We start from the raw sequence: 7,568 nt of genomic DNA on the forward strand, positions 1-7,568 counted from the left end.
TTTCAGTTGTTATGAAATATGCATAATTTCTATTTCTTCATGTCAAATTTCAACAGGCTATATTTTTTTTGTATCTTTTTTCATTCTACTAAGGCTTTTGAACTGTGGTGTTGGAGAAGACTCTTGAGAGTTCCTTGGACTGCAAGGAGATCCAACCAGTCAATCCTAAAGGAAATCAACCCTGAATATTCATTGAAAGGACTGATGCTGAAGCTGAAACTCCAGTACTTTGGCTACCTGATGTGAAGAACTGACTCACTGGAAAAGACCTGATGCCAGGAAAGATTGAAGGCAGGAGGAGAAGGGGACAACAGAGTATTAGATGGTTGGGTGACATCGCCGACTCGATGGACATGAGTTTGTATAGGTTCCGGGAGTTACTAATGGATAGGGAAGCCTGGCGTGCTGCAGTCCATGGGGTCACAAAGAGTCAGACATAACTGAGTGACTGAACTGAAGTTTATACAAAATAGTTAAGACATGAAGCATACATTTATTAGAATGCGTCGAGTTGACTCACTGGAAAACAGTCTGATGCTAGGAAGAATTGGGGGTGGGAGGAGACGGGGACGACAGAGAATGAGATGGCTGGATGGCATCACCGACTCGATGGACATGAGTTTGAGTGAACTCCGGGAGTTGGTGATGGACAGGGAGGCCTGGCGTGCTGTGATTCATGGGGTCGCAAAGAGTCGGACACGACTGAGCGACTGAACTGAACTGAACTGAATTATTACCAAAATTTATGGTGCATGAGAGGTACATTTAAGAGTAGTTCTATTTCTTATTAAAAGTTTGCCTTATTAAAATGAACTTCTTAAAAACAAAGTTGTGGTACTAAAAAGACTAAGAACATGTTATATTCTTTTGAGTTAAAATGGAAAGATGAATGTAGCGGCACACCTAATACATTTGACACCTGAAAGGAACCATTTTTAACACCTCTCCTTTAATATAACAAAAATATTTTCAGTAATAATTATGAAATAAAACAAATAAGAGTTATCATGTCCAGAAAAGAAATGCATAAATAATAGTGCTAGTAAAAAATTAATAAATGTAAAACAGTAAAATTTTAGTATTTTTAAGTACATTGATGTATTTTTTTGAAAATGGAGAAAAATACTTACATATTGATCTCCATGGCAATGAATAATCCCACTGTGGTTTCTGACTTTGAGCCTTCACTTCTGCAAATTTGTCAATGACTTAGTCAAACTGATCTTTATATATTCACGGTCAAAATTGGTATGGCCTCACTCATAGTTGAATGAAGGACATGTATCTATTTTAATTTCAAATGCATCTTGCACATAATAGATACATGAGTAGCTAGGAAAGCTTTAAAATAAAGATAAGTTTATCAGAGATTCATAAAAATCCCATTTCATAGTAAATTCCAGAAATTGCTTTACTGTCCATATCTTTGCTCTTTGGGATCAGCTCTAGTGCTTTAAAACATTTCTTCAGTTGAAAAATTTCCACTAAAATACCTTCACCAGAAAACTCATCATAAATTTATGTTATACTCAGTAAAATTCTTCAAAGCATATAGTGGTAACGAATTATTTGAATGTGCTTCAGGCTCAGTTCATATCTCTAACCTCTTTGGTACTATGTAATCCTGTGTTTAAACATAGATTCAAAATAAACAATTATAGCACAGTAATTAAGAAATTGAAAAAACAGAACTTGGCTGCTTATTCTTGAAATAAACATATGTAGCTGAGTACATGTCCAGAGGAGTTAGTTTTATTTTCATGTAGACTACAATGTTTGTTAAAGAGCAAGTAACCACAAAAAAAGATAATTTTCAGCTTATAATTATACTATTAAATTTCAGTAATGGCAATGTTATTTAGAACTGAGACCTACATAATTTTTTTTTAGAGAAGGGTAGAACCTTTGGCATTGCTTAGAATTGTCAGCGCATAGTGATAATAAAGGGCTTCAGGTGGTGGTAGTGGTAAAGGACCTGCCTGATAATGCAGCAGACTTAACAGATTCTGGTTCAATCCCTGGGTTGGGAAGATATCCTGGAGGAGGGTATGGCAACCCACTCCAGTATTCTTGCCTGGAGAATCCCCTGGATAGAAAGGCCTGGTGGGCAACAGTCCACAGGGTTGCAAAGAGTTGGATACAACCGAAGTGACTTAGCACACAACACAGTGATAATAAAAGGTAGACTGGCTTTTTATTGTCGTTTTATTTTATTTCTTTAAAATTTTCTACACACAAAGCAGTCCCTTATTACCTATATTAGGGGTGGGCCACTTGCACCACCCCATCCTTGGTACACCACAGGCTGGATGATAAAAAATAATGAGGGAAATGACAAGGAACATTTATTTCATTTTAACCCCAGTAGGCCACATATCTTTTAGAATTAAGTGATTCCAAGCAATTATGAGAATAATAAAATGATGTGTTATTTCTAGAAATATTAATAAATATACAAATATACAAATTATACTTCCTTTTACTCCTTCATTGCTGCTGTTGCTGCTGCTGCTGCTAAGTCACTTCAGTCGTGTCTGACTCTGTGTGACCCCATAGACGGAAGCCCACCAGGCTCCCCCGTCCCTGGGATTCTCCAGGCAAGAACACTGGAGTGGGTTGCCATTTCCTTCTCCAATGTGTGAAAGTGAAAAGTGAAAGTGAAGTCGCTCAGTCATATCTGACCCTTAGCGACCCCACGGACTGCAGCTTACCAGGCTCCTTCATCCATGGGATCCTCCAGGCAATAGTACTGGAGTGGCTTGCCATTGCCTTCTCCGTTACTCCTTCATTAAACTTGTTGAAATCATTACACTGCCTCAATTTCTTATTTGCTGTCACTGACAGTAGAGACTCTTTTCCAGTGAGAGAAGCAGAATTACCCTGGTGTAATAGGGGTGGATAACCAACTGATAAAGTAAGATTAAAAATTTTGGCAAGGCAAACAAACCTCTGAAGTACTATTTGAGGTATTTCCTGCTGTATCTGTCCTTTTTAGCACCATATTACAAATGGAAGGGAGGTAAAATCATTCTGCTCAATATATGCACATTTTTTTGAATCTAAAGAGGAAATGCCTGGCAAATTTAATTAAAGACTTGAGAATTATAATGTGATTTTCAATAGGCTACAGAGAATGGTAAGTTGCTGATTCACAGTTTAAAAAAAGAAAAAAATAAGATACGGTAAAATTTCAACATCTTAAGAATGTAGTATTGCCTAAGTTGTAGCCAGTAAAATGACTGGAAAAACAGCATTAAATCATTTTGCAGTCAGAGTTTAACCAAAATGACTACACCTTTTACGTGTTCTATGCTTTATTGACAAATTTTGTTCAAAGAACTAAACTACATGTTTCTTAATAGTCAGAAAATAAATAGCAGAAATCCCCATTGGTGCTTCCTGTTTGGTTCTGCTAATGGACTAATGTTCCCTTCTGCTGTAGCAATTGAGGATGTTTGTATTCCTGACCCCTCCACAGGGAAGCAGGAAAGAATCTGAACTCCAATGACAAGCTGTACTTCTGGCTTTAATGTACTGTTCTGGCCTCTGTGGAGGAGGAACAGACATGAACTTGTGAAGTGTAGTGAAAAGGCCAATCAAGAGTCTGACTTCAGCAGTCATGTCTTTAAGCTTCCTGTGTAAGAAGATAATTTCTTAGTAACACACATAATGATTTCAACTACCCTCAAAATTAGGCAGATAAAATACCCAATAAGGCATTTTCTAAAAAATATATAAAACGGTCAGTGAGATTGGAAGCATACACCAATAATGGCCCCTTTGATAACAGAACTACTTACTAAGAGCATTCTAGAGTCAAGTATTCTGAGAATGCTTCAAAGTTCTAAACTCTAAATACCCTGTAATCCAATGATTTCTATCCCTTGGACACCAGTTATGTTTCTTCCAGAAAATCATTTGTCCAAGATTCTGATGATGCGTTTAAAAGAAAATCTATCATCCTAACATTCTGTAGCAATTGCTGCATCTCAATTACTCAATTTTCGGGAACCCCAACATCATACTAGATAATTCAGGGTCAGTTATAAGCTCTCCAGATCACATTTGGAAGCTTAAATTTTATTCTAACCCTGTCCCTCCTCTTTCTTACTTGTTTCATTCAGCTTGTGATAGAAAAAAAGAAGAAACCTATGAAATATGTATTTTAATTTTCTACTAGGAGATAATCTTCTAAGTCTTTGACTCACCCCTTTTAGTACCTTGCTGCTGCTGCTGCTGCTGCTAAGTCGCTTCAGTCGTGTCAGACTCTCTGTGACCCCACAGACTGCAGCCCACCAGGCTCCTCTGTCCCTGATATTCTCCAGGCAAGAATACTGGAGTGGGTTGCCATTTCCTTCTCCAATGCATGAACGTAAAAACTGAAAGTGAAGTCGCTCAGTCGTGTTCGACTCTTAGGGCAGACATATTACCCTTTGTGATGTGCTGGGTAACCAGGTAACTGAGGAGAACAGGGTCTGTTCTGGAGAAGGATGGCACTATACCAGCTGAGGACACCTTTTCCTGACTCTTCCCTGTTCTGTCCTCTTCTTACTGTCTGCACTGTAATCCCCTTTAGAACCTGTCAATTTATTTTCCCTGGAGTTGTAAGGCTTACATAGAAGGCCTGCATACTTGAAGATCATATAAATAACACCAAACATGAATCTCAAGGCTACAGTTTAGTAAATGTGAATCATCACATCCAACTGCCTGACTGTAATCATTTTGAACAGTCTATTTAGGATTATATTTCTATTTGGGGTTTCCCTTTTTCCACTGGAGAGAATTTAGGAAAATATATTTATTTCTTCACCTCTCTAGTAATTTTTCTGCTGCATTTTGCTCTTACACACTATTTTCCCCATTTAGATTTAGATATATTTACTTTTCCTCCCATGAAGTCTTCATCTTAATTCATGCCCTATAGCTCAGCAGTAAATTTAAGGGAACACCCAACAGCTTTGCATTTGACAAATGAAGGGAGAATGTAACAGTTTCTTTGGCCAAGCAAGAGAGAGACAGATTGTGACTACAGTGAGTCATGATTTGGCCATGTCAGCATCAGCCAAAAAACACCTAGACTGCCAGAGCACTTAGATGAAAGTACACGGCAGTGAGTTTGCAGACAGTCAAACAGTGCTGTGCTGGCATCACTTAAATATTATCAACAAGATCAAAGAAGGTATGAAGATCACAGTAACTTCCAAAAGATTTCACCACATTTGGCCCGAGCAGCTCCTAAGATATTTCAAACAGAAAGGATTTTCTTTCACAGAGAGAATTGAAGGGGACCCTTACCTCAGATTTTCCTTTATACTCTGTCAGCGCTTGTTCCTCAGGCTTCTGCTTTCATCTTTTCTGAGCTCCTTCAGGATGAGGATTCTCTTGAAGTGACTACAGTGATGGGCCAGGGAAATAACTGAATGCATGCTGAAAGTCAGATGACAAATTATAAATGGGTCAGGCATTTGAGGAGGCAGAATTATAAAACCGAGAGTAGTGGTCTTTCCTGCAAGTCAGAGGAAAATTATATAACATGCATCAGAGCATGAGTCACACTGTGACAAAACAGAAGCTGTATAAACATCTTAACTTGCAGGAGCCCATCTCTCTCCCCCACTTGAAACACAGTGCATTAGGTTTTATGAAAAATAATGAAAGGGGCAAGAAATTTGATGGAGAGTCAGACAGTACTCAGAAGAAGTCATGATTAAACTGAAATGTGAGGGTGAAGTGTGTGCTAAGCTGCTCCAGTCGTGTCTGACTTTTTGTGATCCTATGGACTGTAGCGCACCAGGCTCCTCCGTTCATGGGATTCCCCAGGCAAGAACAGTGGAGTGGGTTGCTATTTCCTCCTCCAGGCATCTTCTCAACCCAAGGATCCCACACCCCTCTGTCTCTTGCCTTAACAGATGGGTTCTTTATAACTAGTGTCACCTGGGAAACCCGGTTCTAGAGATACACCAGTGAACAAAACAGGTGGAAATCCCTACCCTGTGACCTTTACATTCTAGAGAACGGACATTTTGGCAAGGGAAGGGGATTGAGAGAGTATGTGAAGATTAAACATATTTTTTATGTAAGGTGCTAGGAACAGTGCTGGAGAAGGAAATGGCAACCCACTCCAATATTCTTGCCTAGAGAATTCTGTGGACAGAGGAGCCTGGTGGGCTGCTGTCCATGCAGTCGCAGAGTCAGACATGACTGAAGCGACTTAGCACGCATGCATGCATTGGAGAAGGAAATGGCAACCCACTCCACTATTCTTGCCTGGAGAATCCCAGGGAAAGAGAAGCCTGGTGGGCTGCCGTCTATGGGGTCACACACAGTCGGACACGACTGAAGCGACTTAGCAGCAGCAGCAGCAACAGCAGGAAAAGTGCCTGGTATAAAATGTCCAACAAATGCTACCTGCCATTTCCTTATTTTACCAATGAGGAAACTGATATCCAGAGAGGGAAAGGAGTCTGCCTACATAACTCAGGTAGCCACTCGTTTCTCCAGGGAATCTTCCCAACCCAGGGATCAAACCCCAGTCTCCTGCATCGTAGGCAGATTCTTTATCATCTGAGCCATGAGGGAAGCCCCCTAAGTAATTAAGAGAGAAGGCAAATCAGGCTCCAGGCTACCCCCAGCTCACCTCTCTCAACTCACTCCTAGAAGAATTTCAGTCTGGGGCTGGAAGACAGATACTAAAACAATGCAGCCAGAGCCTGTCTCTTGACACAGACCCCTATACCTGAATGGAGAACTTGCTGGTGCCATATATCAGAAGCAAACACTGCTAAATGAAACTTTTATTTGACATCCCTGAGGACATAGATAAGATAAAGAGCTAAAGGAACTCACCTGTTTGTTGCTGCTGCTGCTGCTAAGTCACTTCAGTTGTGTCCAACTCTGTGCGACCCCATAGACGGCAGCCCACCAGGCTCCTCTGTCCCTGGGATTCTCCAGGCAAGAGTACAGGAGTGGGTTGCCATTTCCTTCTCCAATGCAGGAAAGTGAAAAGTGAAAGTGAAGTCACTCAGTTGTGTCCGACTCTTAGCGACCCCATGGACTGCAGCCTACCAGGCTCCTCCATCCATGGGATTTTCCAGGCAAGAGTACAGGAGTGGGGTGCCATAGTCAATTCTAAGTACCTTTATAACAGTCACTTATGAGGGGCTATCTACTGTTCTACATTTACATTATGACTAGGTAAAAAAATGACTAAGGAAAAAAATGTAAAGTCAGTTCAGTTCAGTCGCTCAGTCATGTCCGACTCTTTGCGACCCCATGGACTACAGCACACCAGGCCTCCCTGTCCATCACCAACTCCCAGAGTTCACTCAAACTCATGTCCACTGAGTTGGTGATGCCATCCAACCATCTCATCCTTTGTCGTCCCCTTCTCCTCCTGCCCTCAATCTTTCCCAGCATCAGGGTCTTTTCCAGTGAGTCAGTTCTTCGCATCAGGTGGCCAAAGCATTGGAGTTTCAGCCTCAGCATCAGTCCTTCCAATGAACACCCAGGACTGATCTCTATTAGGATGGACTGGTTGGATCTCCTTGCAGTCCAAGGGACTCTCA

At 40.7% G+C, this 7,568-nt stretch overlaps 1 long non-coding RNA gene across 2 annotated transcripts in view; it reads right to left on the reverse strand.

The window, feature by feature from the left end:
* The window catches only part of LOC129560923 (uncharacterized), a 28,819-nt gene extending 21,476 nt beyond the window's left edge, over positions 1 to 7,343 (reverse strand). Inside the window, exons 1-2 of one of the 2 annotated variants that reach the window (XR_008686886.2) lie at positions 6,850 to 7,343; positions 5,299 to 5,430 (exon numbers count right to left, since the gene is read on the reverse strand). This is a non-coding gene — a long non-coding RNA (uncharacterized LOC129560923). Of the gene's footprint in view, positions 1 to 1,130; positions 1,455 to 5,298; positions 5,431 to 6,849 lie in introns of those variants that run through there. The other variant, XR_016038490.1, reaches the window with a different exon arrangement.
* Positions 7,344 to 7,568: the final 225 nt, after the last annotated feature.

Source organism: Moschus berezovskii, chromosome 10, assembly GCF_049115385.1.
Source record: "Moschus berezovskii isolate FMDL1 chromosome 10, NW_MosBer_1.0, whole genome shotgun sequence".
Taxonomy (NCBI): Eukaryota; Metazoa; Chordata; class Mammalia; order Artiodactyla; family Moschidae; genus Moschus; species Moschus berezovskii.